This window comes from Camelus ferus, chromosome 16 (assembly GCF_009834535.1).
Source record: "Camelus ferus isolate YT-003-E chromosome 16, BCGSAC_Cfer_1.0, whole genome shotgun sequence".
Lineage (NCBI taxonomy): Eukaryota > Metazoa > Chordata > Mammalia > Artiodactyla > Camelidae > Camelus > Camelus ferus.
Genome location: NC_045711.1, coordinates 13,792,763 through 13,806,123, shown reverse-complemented (window position 1 = coordinate 13,806,123; position 13,361 = coordinate 13,792,763). Strand labels below are relative to the sequence as shown.

The following is a 13,361-nucleotide window of genomic DNA, read 5'->3' as shown; positions in this document are numbered from 1 at the left end:
GGAGCTCCAGGACCATTGCTCTGAGTAGGGTGTTTGAAAACAGGTTTCAGTGCCTTCTGGGGTCCAACAGGTGACTCAGGAGTGTTGAAGCCACAGCAACCTGGAGGGCTTAGGCCCATCTAAAGACAGTCAAATAGATAGTAAGGGGAGGGTACGGATAAATTAGGAGTCTGGGATTTGCAGACACAGCTCCTATATATAAAACAGATAAACAACAAAGTCCTACTGTATAGCAGAGGGAGATATATTCACTATCTTGTAATAAGCTATAATGATAAAGAATATGGAAAAGAATATATATATATATATATATATATATACACACGTATGTATAACTGATCACTATGCTGTACATCAGAAACTAACTCAACATTGCAAATCAACTAGACTTCAATTGGAAAAAAAAAGCGGCAGAAGAAGAGACAGACTATGTCAAGGTGAAAAAGGAGAGTAATGAAAATATCTTTTTGAACATGAGCCCCCCCCCCCATATGACCTTAAAAAAGATGAAGGTCTCATTCTGCACATTTGTGCATATTTCAGTTAATTCTACAGCTGTGTCAAGGTTGTGTTTTGGGTTTATGTGTGAAAAAACCTGAGGCTCATGGTAGTCAGTAACATGTTTGTGCAGTGGAGATGTGGTTGGGAGCCAGGCTTTCCCACTCTCTACCCTCCCTCCAACGGCTGTTAACCAAACCCACCATCAACTGTAAGGCCAGCGGGGTGAGGCCGCCCCTTCCGGCCGGGAGCGCCCAGTGAGCCAGGCCCCAGGTGGCTCCTGGCCTGGTCTGAGAAAATGAGTGCGCTTTTAAACACGGCCACACACAGCAGCCCAAGTGTTTGGGACGGTGCCTCCAGTGAAGGGTGTCTGGGTCCCTGTCTCAACATGTGAGGGTTTCTGAGAGAAGCTGGCTTTTCCAAGGAGAAAGCACTCTCTGCAAGTCTTCAGTGGGAGGGCAGGAAGAAGGCAGACCCAGGGGCTGACCGTTTCTGAGGCTTTAGGCTTTCTGAGGCGCTGTCTCCTGGGTGGGTCTAGGGGAGGCAGACCACCGCGTTCACAGATGAGAAGGCGTGCTCTCAGGGGGTTCGGGTAAACGGTGTCCTCGGACGTTCTTTTCCCTCCATCCTGCCACCTGCAAGGGCTGTGGCGCTGATGACATTTGCAGGGTGGGGCTTTGAGGATGCTGTTGGAGTACGGAAGTTGTATGGCTGTTGATGAGCGGCCAGACTGTTGCCACGTGCTTTTGGGGGTTTTGTATCAGGGGCCCACCGGCTCCCAAGTCTTCCCCTGTGAGAATGGGTCTCAGTGGTTTCTGAGATGCCGGTGCTGTGCCCTGGGTGGGAGGGCTGCCGAGCTTCTTGCTGGGGTGCTGGTGGCACCCAGGAATACCTGGCCTTCTGAGACTTCGTTGGGAAAATGGGGCTGGAGACGCGTGGGAGAGGTTGATGAGTAGTGAGCCTCCGTGGTACGTGGGCAGATCTTCACTACTACCTCCTTCTGTATTTTCTTAACTAATAAACAGACCTGTGGCTGCACAGGTTGGATAGACTATTTTAAAACAGATCTGTCGACTCAAAAATATTGAATGATAACAGACAGCATTTACATGGCAGTTGGTATTTTTCAGGCACTGTTTCAGACACGGCACCTTTATTTAGTCATCCATTCCATCCTCACAACAAACCTATGAGTACTGCCAGGCCTGTTTCACCTGTGGGGAAACCGAGTCACAGAGAAGTGAGATCATTTCGTCAGGGTCATCCAGTCCGTGACGGGTCTGTCCCCAGGCCATCTCTCTCCAGAGCCTGCGATCTGAACTGCTGGTGGCTGTATTGAGTCTGCACCCCGTTCCCACGGAGGGAAGTGGAGCCATTGCAGCTACATGCCTCCCCCTCCCAGCTGCCCATCTGTGCAGCTATGGAGGTGTGGAGGACTCCAGGCAGTTTTGCAGTGTCATCTTTGTGGTCTGGGGATTGAGTCCTGGTCTGGCTGAACCATTTGGGGGAGACTCAGTAGTGAGACAGGAAGGAAAGAAAGTGATGGTGCCCCGTCTTCTCAAGTTCCCCCCACCCTTGCGAGGAAATGAGAACGGAAGGGTTGCCGCCAGGGCAGCGGCTGGGCCAGCTCCTGGTGGCTGCCCCCTCTCGTTGGTGGCTGTGTCATCCACTGGTGCCGGGGGCCAGCACAGGTCCAGCTGGCTCACAGCTGGATGCAGAGCAGGAGGAGACGGTGGGTCCAGAGGCCAAAAGACTGTCAGGGATGTGCATGTGCATCAGAGGCCGGCCTTGACTCTGCTCCAGACAGGAAGCGCCTTCGCGCTGGGCTCACTTGCTGTTCCCTGGTGGTTAGCACCGCTGAGAACAGAGCTCCAAGTTGTGGTCAGAGGCGTGAGCTGCCAAACAGATTTTGTCCTCAGACAGCCCAAGTGTGACATCCTCCCCTGTCATTCTCTGCCCCCGGGTCACCGTGGCCTGGAGGTGAGCAAAGCTGGGCAGGAGGAATCAAAACCTGCCTGATGGAGGCACTCAGAGCAGAGGAGGTGAGGTGGCGGCCGACAGGCCCACTCAGCACTGGGGCTGGTGCTTCTTGAGAAGTCGTTGGGTCTGAGTGTGGAGCCCACGTTAGTCCAGAGGCCCTAAAGCCAGTCAGTGCTTTGGGACGGCGACCGGGCAAGGTGTAAGGACAGTCTGTGGGCAGCTTCTGGAGAAACCACTGAGGTGTGGTTTCTCCTCATCCAGGTCATGGTGGTGACGGGGGGACGAGGTGTGAAGCAGGAGGGAGGAAGGGGGACCAGGGACCTGGACCAAGAATCAGATGCTCTTGGGAGGATTCCACATTGTGATTAGCATGCTTGCAGGAATCCTAGGAGACAGTGAGTCTCTGCTCATTCGTAACCCTTCTGGAATTAGTCGTCATCTTAATGTCTGTGTCCCTGAATGAAATGTGTAATAAAATGTAACAAAATATAAAATAAAACGGTCTCTTGAGAGTGGGGAGCGCCTAGGGCTGGCCTAGGTCAGCACTCGATAACTGAGGGAGGGAGGGAGGAAGGAAGGAGGGAGAGGGACAGAAGAGATAGAAAGATCTTCAGCTATGTCTTAGAAGCAACTGCAACATTTTGGACTATTTAAAATTGCTACCCACCCTCCCAGTTTACCCTGAACTCCTGATTCGCCTTACCTTGTTCTTTTTTTTCTTCTTCCATCACCTTCTAAAATTCTTCATAGTTTGCTTCTTTATAGTTTTTATTGTCTGCTCCCCCCACCCCCTGCTGGAACCAGTGCTCCCTTCTGTTTTGATGACAGGAAATGCCCCAAGTATCTAGAAACTGTGCCTGACACTTGGTAGGTGCTCACTAAATATTTGTCGAATGAATAAATGGATCAGAGTGCCCAGGAGGTACTTGGCTTGTGCCATCTGTCCCTGGGAATCCGCTTGCAGTAGACCTTTGAGCACGCTGTCCTGTGGGAGGGGCAGCTTTGCGTCCCCTGGGAGGTGCCCGCACAGTCTGGCCGCCTGCCCTCGGCCTGCTTGGTCCTCATGATTCACTGGGCCCCTGAGGTGGGACCACGCTGAGCCTGCCCGACGGCCCAGGCACACACAGGCTTTCCAGAATTGGTGGGCAGGACAGGGAGGGATGAGCAGGCAGTGAGTAGAGCTGTCCGTAGCTCAGGATTCTGGAGCTTGTGGTCGGACCACATTCCTGAATCCTGCCCTCTCCTCCTCCCATCCCCACAACTCAGATCCCACCCGCTGGGCTGTGAGAAATGGAAAGGTGCCCGGTTGAGCAATTGAGGGCTAAGGTGAAGTCCCTGTTTACTCAGCCTCTATCTTGTCTTGCAAGCTGGTGCCCAACCCACAGAATTATTCCGGGTCCTCACGGCTGTCTCCACTGGGGGCTGCCCCTGGGCCCAGACTTCCATTGCTGTCAGTTTCAAGTCCAGACTCCACTTCTTAGCCTGGTGGTTGGGCCCAGCCCAGACCCCTGGCAGCCCCCACTCCGAGGCCATTTCAAGTCTTTGCTCGGTTTTGCCCTTGACCTCCTGACCCATATCCAGTTGCCTACTTGGCATCCCCCATCAATCTGTCCAAACGTCATGCCACCCACGGCCTCTCCAACTCAGTTAACTGGCAGGCCTGTTCCTCCAGCTGCTCCAGTCCAAACCCTTGACCCCTCCCCCCACCTGCCCTTTCCTTCACATCCCATGTTCAGTTTGTCAGGTAAGCATGATGGGTTCCTCCTTCCAGATAGAATTTTAAAGAATCCAGCCACTCCTGGCCACCCTCACCACTGTCATCTTGCTCTGAGCCACAGCCACCATCACAGTGCCCTCAGACTAGGGCGGTCACCTCTTGACGGCTCTGCCAGACCCCCGTCTGTTCTTTTCAGATAATAGGTCCTATCACTCTGTCCCTCAGAACATCCCGATGGGCCCCCAGGACGGCAGAGTGAAAGCTGAAGAAGTCCTCATGGTGGCTGACAGGGTGCCACAGGATGGTGACGGCCCTGACCTCGGGGCCGCTCCTCCCTCGCCCCTCGCTCCTTCCTCTCCGGCGGGTCGGCCTCTCTGGTGTCCCTTCAGATGCTCCAGGCATGCCTCCCCCTTAAGGCCTTGGCAGCCCACGTGGCTACCTCCCGGCAGTGGGCTGAGTAATGGTCCCCCATAGGCGCCCAGAGCCTGTCAATGTTACCGTATAAGGCACACAGGGTTTTGCAGGTGTGATTAAATTAAGGCTCTTGAACGGAGGAGATGATTTTGGATTACTCAGGTGGGCGCCTCGTAAGGACAAGTGTCCTTCTAAGAGGGAGGGAGGAGGGTCAGGGTCAGGAGCAGATGTGAGAACAGAAGCAAGAGGTTGAGGACGTGAGGAAGGGGCCACGAGCCAAGGAATGCAGGCAGCTTCTAGAAGCTGGAAGAGGCAGGGTTGCCGATTCTCTTCTAGGGTCTCTAGAAGGAACCGGCCCTGCCGATGCCTTGACGGTAACCCAGGGAGACCCGTTTTAGACTTTGGGAGGCAGGAAATTTGTGTTGTAATTTTGAGCCTCTTAGCCCTTGATGGTTTGGTACAGCGGCCACCGGAGACCAGGCCATTCCTTCATCTGCTTTGAGTTTCCTGCTCACTCTGCCAGGCCCATCCCTTTCTCCTGCTCTGATCTTTCTCCGTCACTCATCACCTTCCAACCGAACCGGATGATTTACCTGTCTCATGGGCCGCATGTCTGCCCTCAGAGACGCTTAAGCTCCGCTAGGGCGCGGATCTTTGTGTTGTTGACGGGGGCATCCCAGCACCTAAACATGTCTGGTAGAGAAGAGGGGCTCAGTCGGTCTTGAGTGAACGGATGGTTCCAGACCAAGAATGTCCTCTCCTCCTAGCCTGTCCTCTTGGCTTGCGGTTGTCTAAGTCCATTTCAGCCTCTCCTCTCCTGTAAGCGAATTGCCTCTCAGGGCGCGGATGGTGGTGCCTTCTGTTGGTCATGCTTATGCAGCACCCAGAGCCCTGGGAGTTCTCGGGGGTGAGCCCCACGGCGGCCAGGGACCCTGGGAGGATTAGTTTTGTTTGTGTGTTTCTCCCATAGCGTCGTCCGAGTCAAAGGGACCCCCTGCATTGATCTCTAAGCCCGACCTCTTATTTCATCAGAGCGAGATGAAGATGACCTAAGGAGGGATGGGTCCTGCCCAAAGTTAGCGCGTTGCCATGGGGATTTCTAGAGCCCCCAGGGCTCAGGCTGCCTGGTCCTGCCACTCTCCAGCTGCATTCTCTCTCGGGGGCTCCTCCCCACAGCCACACCCAGGGTCTGCAGGGCCTCCCTCAGAGCAGGTCCTCAGAACTAGAAGATTGGGAGTCCGTCTTGGCAGAGGACTAGGTGAGGGAGGCGAGGTCTTTAAAGAAGCCAGGAGGTTCTCCCCAGGGACGGGAGACGGGGAAGCTGATGGGTTTGTCTTGTCACCAGCAGCTTGTTTGCAGAATGGGGTGTTTGGAAGACAGAAAGGAAGAAAAGAAACAGTGGCAGGTGGGGCAAGGGTTGTATGCCCACAGTGGGCATCTTGGGCTTGAAGACCCTCAGAGGGCATGGCGCCTGGCCAGGGAGGAGCAAAGAAGGAGAAGGGAGGCCTTCTTTGTAGAGGACCTGAGGTTGGCTTCCCTGGGACGCAGCTGCAGGCCCTAGAGGGTGACCAGTTGACTGTTAGGAAGACTCTTTCCTGCTGTCTTCTCTGGGGAAGACACATTTTGAAACACTTCCTGAGTTGGGAAGGGGAGGTGACATGTTAGCCCCCTCTCCCCGGACTGCTGATGAAGGGTGGTTAGTGATGAACCCACAGCTGTGTTTTTGCACCACTGCCCCCGCCCCCCGCCCCCCGTACACCCGCCTGTCCCGCTGGGGCTCCCCTCCCTCCTCGGTCCGCAGTCCTCCCTCTGCCGGCGGGTGACTCACTCAGCTCTTGTGCAACAGCCCAGGCCCTCCGAGAAGAGCTGTTTTCTTCTGTGCCATAAGCTCCCCTCCTGATTTATGTCTTTCCATTTGGGTTAATGCTTTCCACATTTGGGTCTGAAGATTAGCGTGTGGCTCATTGCTGCAGCCACCAAAACCCCAGTGCCCACCTTGGGTCTGGCACGGAAAAGCCAGACAGCCAGCCAGCCAGACAGCCAGCCAGCCAGAGGGCAGCTTGGAGCTTCACCCGGAGGCTGTCCTGCCCCCAGCCGGCCTCCCTGCCTCCAGGAGGGAGGCACACAGCCCCTACTCCTGGCTTGCTGGGGACTCCTTCTGTTTCCTGTGAAGGGCACACAGCTTGCAGGTGTGTGACGAGGTAATTGTCCCAGCCTGTGACTTCCCGCCGAAGACGCCACTTCATCGAGGAGTGAGAGGCGCAAGCTGTAGGGCGTAGGGAAGTGTTATCTCTGTGGCTTTGAAAGCCTTTGTATGACACATTGTGTGTGTGTGTGTGTTTCTCTTTTTCTCCATAGAACAATAATATTACCTTCGTTGCTATGGTGGTGTTGTGGGGGTGGCTAATTGGACGCAGACCTGATACAAGCTGGTGGCTGGTGTCCATAGTGATTATCAGATGCAGCCGTACATTTTAGCCCCCAGAGTGAGGCAGGCGGGGCATCACTGGCTGTGGCAGCGGGTGCCCTGCCCTCGCAGGACTGGGATGTGGTGGCACCCTGGTCAGAAGTGGGACCGGGAAGCTGGGCTTCCGGTTGAGGCAGGACTGTCCCTGGTTGTTTCCAAGTCTGAATTGCAGCCTGGGTTTGCTGAGGCTGCTCTGAGGCCCCAGACCACAGGGGAGGAGACACCTGCTGCAGGGAGGGGCAACAGTGGTGCCTGGGGCACCCTGGGGGCTGGTGGCCGCTGTGCAGCTGGTCCGCTGGGCCCACTCACCTGGCAGATACCACTTTCCTGTTGAGGTTGTAGCATCCATGCAGGAGGGTGTGTAGGGGGTTGGTTTTAAACTCTTGTTGAGTATGCATACCCAGAAGTATATCTTTGTCAGTTTTATTGACTAGGTAATATACTGATCATTTCTGACGTTTGATAGGCACTAACAAGTACAGAGAGAAAGTTGGCCTCCCTCCCACCCTGTCCTCTGCCTGTCAGTTCCCTTCCCCAAAGGTGAGCAAGCTGCAAGTTTCTTGTGGGTGTAGAAGAAACAGCGCAGATATTTACAGATAGACCTGCGGCTACATTTCCCTTCATGCCTGTGGCAGCTCCCTCTTCCTTCTTCCCCTTGCTGCTGCTGCTGCTGCTTCTGCTTTTCAGACCCTGTAACAATATTTCTTGGAGTTTAGTCCATAGAAAGAGCATCTTCATTTTTTTAATGCCTCCGTGATTCAGTTCACTGATGGACACATAGGTTGCTTCTCATCTTTTCCTGTTTCCTTGACCTGCCGGGGAGACCCTGTGTGTCCCTCATTCCAGCCATGGGGGCTTGCCAGGGAAGGATCAGTTGTTGAAGTTGAAAGTCTGGTAAAGAGTCTAAATGTTTGTAATTTCGATGGAAAGTGCCAGATTGCCTCCACCGGGGCAGCGCTGCTTACCCTCCACCAGCTATGTCCGTGAGTGCTCATTTCCCCACAGCCTCACCAGCACCATGCATGTTCCAGTTTTTTAATTTTCTGTACGGAAGAGTTTCGTGCCTTTGCTTTCAGGTTGACCTCCTGTCCCCATTTGCCTCCACACTCTCTCTGCCCACTATGGGGACAGCGCGTGGAGGTAAGGGTACGCACAGCAGATAAAAGTCTGTCCTGCAGACCCTCCTCTGGGCAGTGGTCTCGCCCCTCTGCAGGCTGGCTGCTGTTTTACATGCTTTCACATCTTTGGGGAGGCCTCCTTTGCGACATTGGAATTTTCTGCTCGTGGCAGCATCACTAGAGCCCCTTTCCTGCATGCTGCTCCTCTTACCTTTCCCTGCTTCTTCCTCTCTCTCAACTCCGTTGTCCCTCACCTCACCCCTGCATACGTCCTGTCACTCGTGTGCAGTTTCTGTAGCTGCTACTTCTGTTCCTCACTTTCCCAAGATAGTCTTTTCAATGGAAAGTCAGACTTGGGCCAGAATCTCTGGACCCCACTCCTAGCTGTGCGTCTTAGGACACATGCTCAAGAATGAATTCCAGGGCAGAGTGGGGCGTGGTGGCCGCATTCCTTTCCCCTAAGGTTTCCTAGTGAGGGGGCTGGAGGTGGGGCTGGAGACAAGCGTGGTCGGAGAGATGCTCTCAGCCAGCACAGTCCAGTAGAACTTTCCACGGTGATGGAAATGCTTTTTTGGGCCGTCCAATGTGGTAGCCACTGACATGTGAACACTTGAGGTGTAGCTAGTGTATCTGCTGGACTGGGTCTTCAGTTTTTTGGTTTTTGTTTATTTTGGGGGCGGGTGGGGAGAGATAATTAGGTTTATTTGTATATTTAATTTTTTTTCATGGAGGTCCTGGGGATTGGACCCAGGACCTTGTGCATGCTAAGCATGTGCTCTACCACTGAGCTCTACCCTCCCCTTTCAGTTTTATTTTTAATTAATTAATATTTAAATTGTGTGTGTGTAGTGGCTTCCATATTGGACGGCACAGCTCTAAGTCATGCACTTTTCAGGATGGGAATAAGAGTCTAAGAAGCAGGTTTCCACAAGTCAAAATATGGTAGTACTTCTGCCCCAAGATGGTCAAGTTCGGTGATCTATTTCTGGACTTCATGTATTTCTTTCTTCCCCTGCTGTCTTGCAGTAATGAGTTAAGGAGAAAATCATCATCCTTGGACACTTGGAACTTGACCTTGTAGTGTTACCTAAAAGGAACTGTATTAGTTTCTGATTGTCACAAATATAGTAGCTTAAAACAACACCTCTCTGTTACACCTGAAGGTCCGAAGTCTAAAATGAGTCTGACGAGGTGCAAATCAAGGTGTCCCAGGGCTGGCAGCGTCCCTCTGGGGGCTCTGGAGGGAGTCTGTTCCTTTCCTTTTCCGTCTTCTAGAAGCTCCTTCTGTGGCTCACTGGCTGCACATCCTGTTACCTTTTCTCCCCGTTTCTGGCCTCACATTGGCTTCTTCCCTCTTTGACCATTTCTCCTTCTGATAAGGACTCTTGTGATTGTATTTAGGGCCCACCCAGATAAGTGAGCATAACCTTCTCATCCCCAAATCCTTAATTACACCAGCCAAGTCTCTCTTGCCATATAAGGTAACATATGCAGGTTCCAAAGATTAAGATGGGGCTCCATTGGTGGGGGGAGCACCATGAGGGGGTAGCTTCCAGTACTTGAAGGAGAGCAAGTTTGTGCAAGAGAAGGGTATTTCCGGCATTGCCCAAGGGTTCTGAGTTGGTGGAAGTGGGCAGGACTTGAACCACTCACCCTGAGGGTCTGATGTTACAGAGCAGTGCAGCTCAAATTTGGCGGGTCTCCCAGCCACCGAGGGACTGTGGAAAAGGGGCTGAGGGCCGGATCTGTGCTGCTTCAGTGGTGCCCTGACTGGTGTGCTCCTGAGTCACTCTCCAGGTGCCTCTGCGCCTCAGTGAAGTCTGGGGACCATCGCTCTGAGGAGCCGTCTCGGGGACTGTCGGCATGCGTGTGGGAGGTGGGACTTCTCGTCCTCTGTGAGTGAGTGCTGCAGATGGGAAGCGCTGGAGCAAATCAAGGAGGGGCCGGAGTCTGCAGAGGAACTGCCACCTGAGCCACACCTGGGAGGCAGGAGAAGGCGTGGCCGCACCGAGAAGCCGGGAGAGGACTCCAGGTGGAGGGAAAGACGACTGCAGCACGGAGGTAGGAACCAGCATGCCACTTGGGGACACAGAGGCCCTTTAGGATCAGAAAGGACAGGGACGGGGAACTGATTTCAAGAGAGGAATACTAACAAGTTTAACCTGCTGGTGTTTGCAGGGTTGCGGCAGGGCAGAGGCAGGGTTCTGTTTGTAGTGCTGTCGGGGTGGCGTGGAGTCCCAGATGGGTGGTGGCAGGGAAATGGAGGAAACGTGATGAGTGTCAGGGATTTGAGAGGAAATATGAGAATGACGTGGGTCTAGCAACCAGTCACCACTGATGGAGCAGGTGTGTCAGGTGCCCTCCTCCATGGGCACAGGGCGACGCGCTGGAATGCTGGGAGCAAGACACGCAAGGTCCCTGATCTCCTAAGTCTGCTGAGGGTGGGGAGGCGTGTGGAGCTGGGCGATAATCCAACAAACCCAAATAAACAAGAGGACCGCTATCCGGTGGTAACTGCTGTGGAGAATTAAGTTGGTTTGTGTAATTGGGAATAACAAACTGGTGGCTTCTTTAGATCAGATGCTTGGGCAAGGGGACTGCCCATTTAAGCTGATGTCTGGGTCCAGCCTTGGGAAGAGCTGGGGGAAGGGGACTTCAGGCAGAGGTGACAGCGAGTGCAGAAGCCTTAAGGACTGCACTTTCCTCATCCAAGGAACAGCCGGAATAGCACTGTCCAAGAAAATTTTCTGCAGTGTCAGAAATGTTCTGGGTCTGCACTGTTGTGTGGGCCACCAGCCCCATGTGACAAGCCAGCACTTGAAATGTGGCTAGGAAGGCTTCGGAACCAAATTTCACATTTTACTTTAGTTCTCATGAGTTTAAATTTAACTTTTAAGAGAAAAATGTGGCTGGTGTCCACTGCATTGAACAGCCCAGAGCAAGACGGCCGGCATGGCTGGAGGGAGAGGGACTGTAAAATGTTGAAGGATCAGGTCGATAAAAGGCAGACTTGACTGCCTGGTGTATTAGGATAAAGAGCTTGGATTTTTTTTCTCGAAGAGGCAGTGCGAAGCCTGATTGTAGTTAGATGGGTGAGACGATCTGATTAATGCTTTGTAAGTTCCCTCTGGCTGCTGTGTTGAGGAAGGATTGTAGGGGATGAAGAGGGGACCAGTTAGACCAGTTAGAAGATCATTGTGACAATGTAGGGAGTGGGGATGGTGCCTTGGGGACAGGATGGCAGCAGTGGACACGGAGAAACTTGAGTGGATTCCGGATGAGTTTTGGAGGAAGACTGACAGGAGTGGAGAGGGAGTGGATGGAAAAAGTGGGAGAACTTGATGATCCTAGATTAGGGGCTTTAGCCACAGGATGCATCATGGCGCCATCTGCTCAAATGAGGCATGGAGAGTGGGTTTGGTTTTGTTTTGCTTTGTTTTTGGAAGCAAGGAAATGGGTTCTTTTTTGGGATCTTTTAGGGATTCCTTTCGAGCATCTGTGTAGCACTGGCAAGTGGTCAGATGGACCCTGGGGAGAGGTCAGGGCTGGAGAAGTGAATTTAGGGTCCTCAGGAAATAGGGGATGTATAAAGCTATGGGTAAGGCCACTAAAGAGAGAGTGAGTAGGTAGGAAAGAACAGAAAGGGCAGGAGATTGCTGTAACATTTAAGACAGCATGGGGAAAGATCCAGAAACATGACTACTTGAGATGCCATGGAAGCCATGAGAAGTCATGGTTTCCTGAAGGAGGGAGTGTTGAATGTGGCTGCCTGGCCAGGGACTCTAGAAGAGTCCAAGTTGCCCTTGGATTTGGTCACAGCATGAAGGTCATTGTTGACACTGGAGATCAGACTGAGTGGAGTGGGTCAGAAAGTAGAGGTCATGATATCAGTAGGTCTTTGGGTGAAAGTATTCACTGTGATGAGAAGCGAAGGAATAGACACTGGCTGGAGGAGCGGGGGTAAGAAGATAGATCTCTCTCTCTCTTTTTTTAAAGCCAGGTGTTATGTGCTGACAGGTAGAAAGCTGTAGGTTACCTTTGATAAGAGGAGAGCCTTTCAGTTGCTGAAATGGCAGGCAAGGCTGAGAACGTGGGCACTGATGTGGGCAGGATGGAATTTGGGCGGGGACTTGATGACCAGTTACTGTCAGATTGCTGTTGTCTTTCTAAGTGAAGTATGAGGCAAGGCCATTATCTGAGAAAGAGTATGGAATCCTTGTTCTGAAGATGGAGAGCAAATCATGGGCTGACCGCAGTAGGGGTGCCAGTTGACTTGAATGGTGCTTCTCGGACGTGCAAGTGAGTCACCTGGGGATTTGTTAAGGTGCAGATTCTGCACATCTAACACGCTTTCAGGTGGTGTTGCCGCTGCTGGTTTTTGGATCCCACTTTGAGGAACAAGACTCCATTGTGCTTCTGCGGTGGGAAACTTAGGAAGACATACAATTTCTTTCGAGCCCCGGAGATGCCTGAATTGTCGCACATTGAGATTACTTTCAGGGCAGAGCAGCGAGAGTTGAGTGCCAGTTTGAAATTTGTGGCCATCCGTTTAAAGCAGGTCTTCTCAAAGTTAGAATTCTATGGAGAACTTAAAAACAAGAATCCCCGAGCCTGGGTATTAAAATTCTGAATGAGATTCCAAATCAATCTGTGTGGGGTGGATCCCAGCCACCCTCATTTTTTAAAAAAGCTTCCCTGTTGATCCTAGTGTTCATCCAGGCTTGAGAAACACTAATTTAAAATACTGGGTCAAGGGGATGACCATGGGAGTAGGTGGGCAAAGTGGGTTGGAGGCAGGGCCCCCCCAGGATGCGTGGGCCCCTGTCTGTATAAACAACTCGTCACCCCTAATCAGCGTTCCAAGGCTGTTCTAGCTGCCCAGTCTTGCATAGTCCCTCCGAAGAAATTCCACGTCGGCCAGCAGGAGCAATCTGCTCACTAGGCTGTTCTTCTGGAGTCTTCATGGGGTCCTGGGATGACCATGTTGGCTCACGGGCCAGAGCTCCTGGGGCCATCTGGTCTACCTTATGTATGGGCTTCATGGGTTGGGGGGAACTTATTTGGGTCTGGAGAGGGGGTTGTTCATAGGTTCTGCCAGTCCCTGCTGGTCCCAGGCCCCTTAGACAGCTTCAAAGAAGGCACCCAAATGGTGGGGCCCCTTGAGCCA

At 52.8% G+C, this 13,361-nt stretch overlaps 1 protein-coding gene across 4 annotated transcripts in view; it reads left to right on the top strand.

The window, feature by feature from the left end:
• GAS7 (growth arrest specific 7) overlaps positions 1-13,361 on the top strand; it is a 187,819-nt gene that overhangs the window by 49,373 nt on the left and 125,085 nt on the right. The window contains exon 1 of one of the 4 annotated variants that reach the window (XM_032498800.1): positions 9,907-10,255. The exons of 2 other annotated variants lie outside the window; for them this stretch is intronic. The gene's annotated coding sequence lies outside the window, so the exon portion shown is untranslated. Of the gene's footprint in view, positions 1-9,906; positions 10,256-13,361 lie in introns of those variants that run through there. One more of the 4 variants, XM_032498805.1, reaches the window with a different exon arrangement.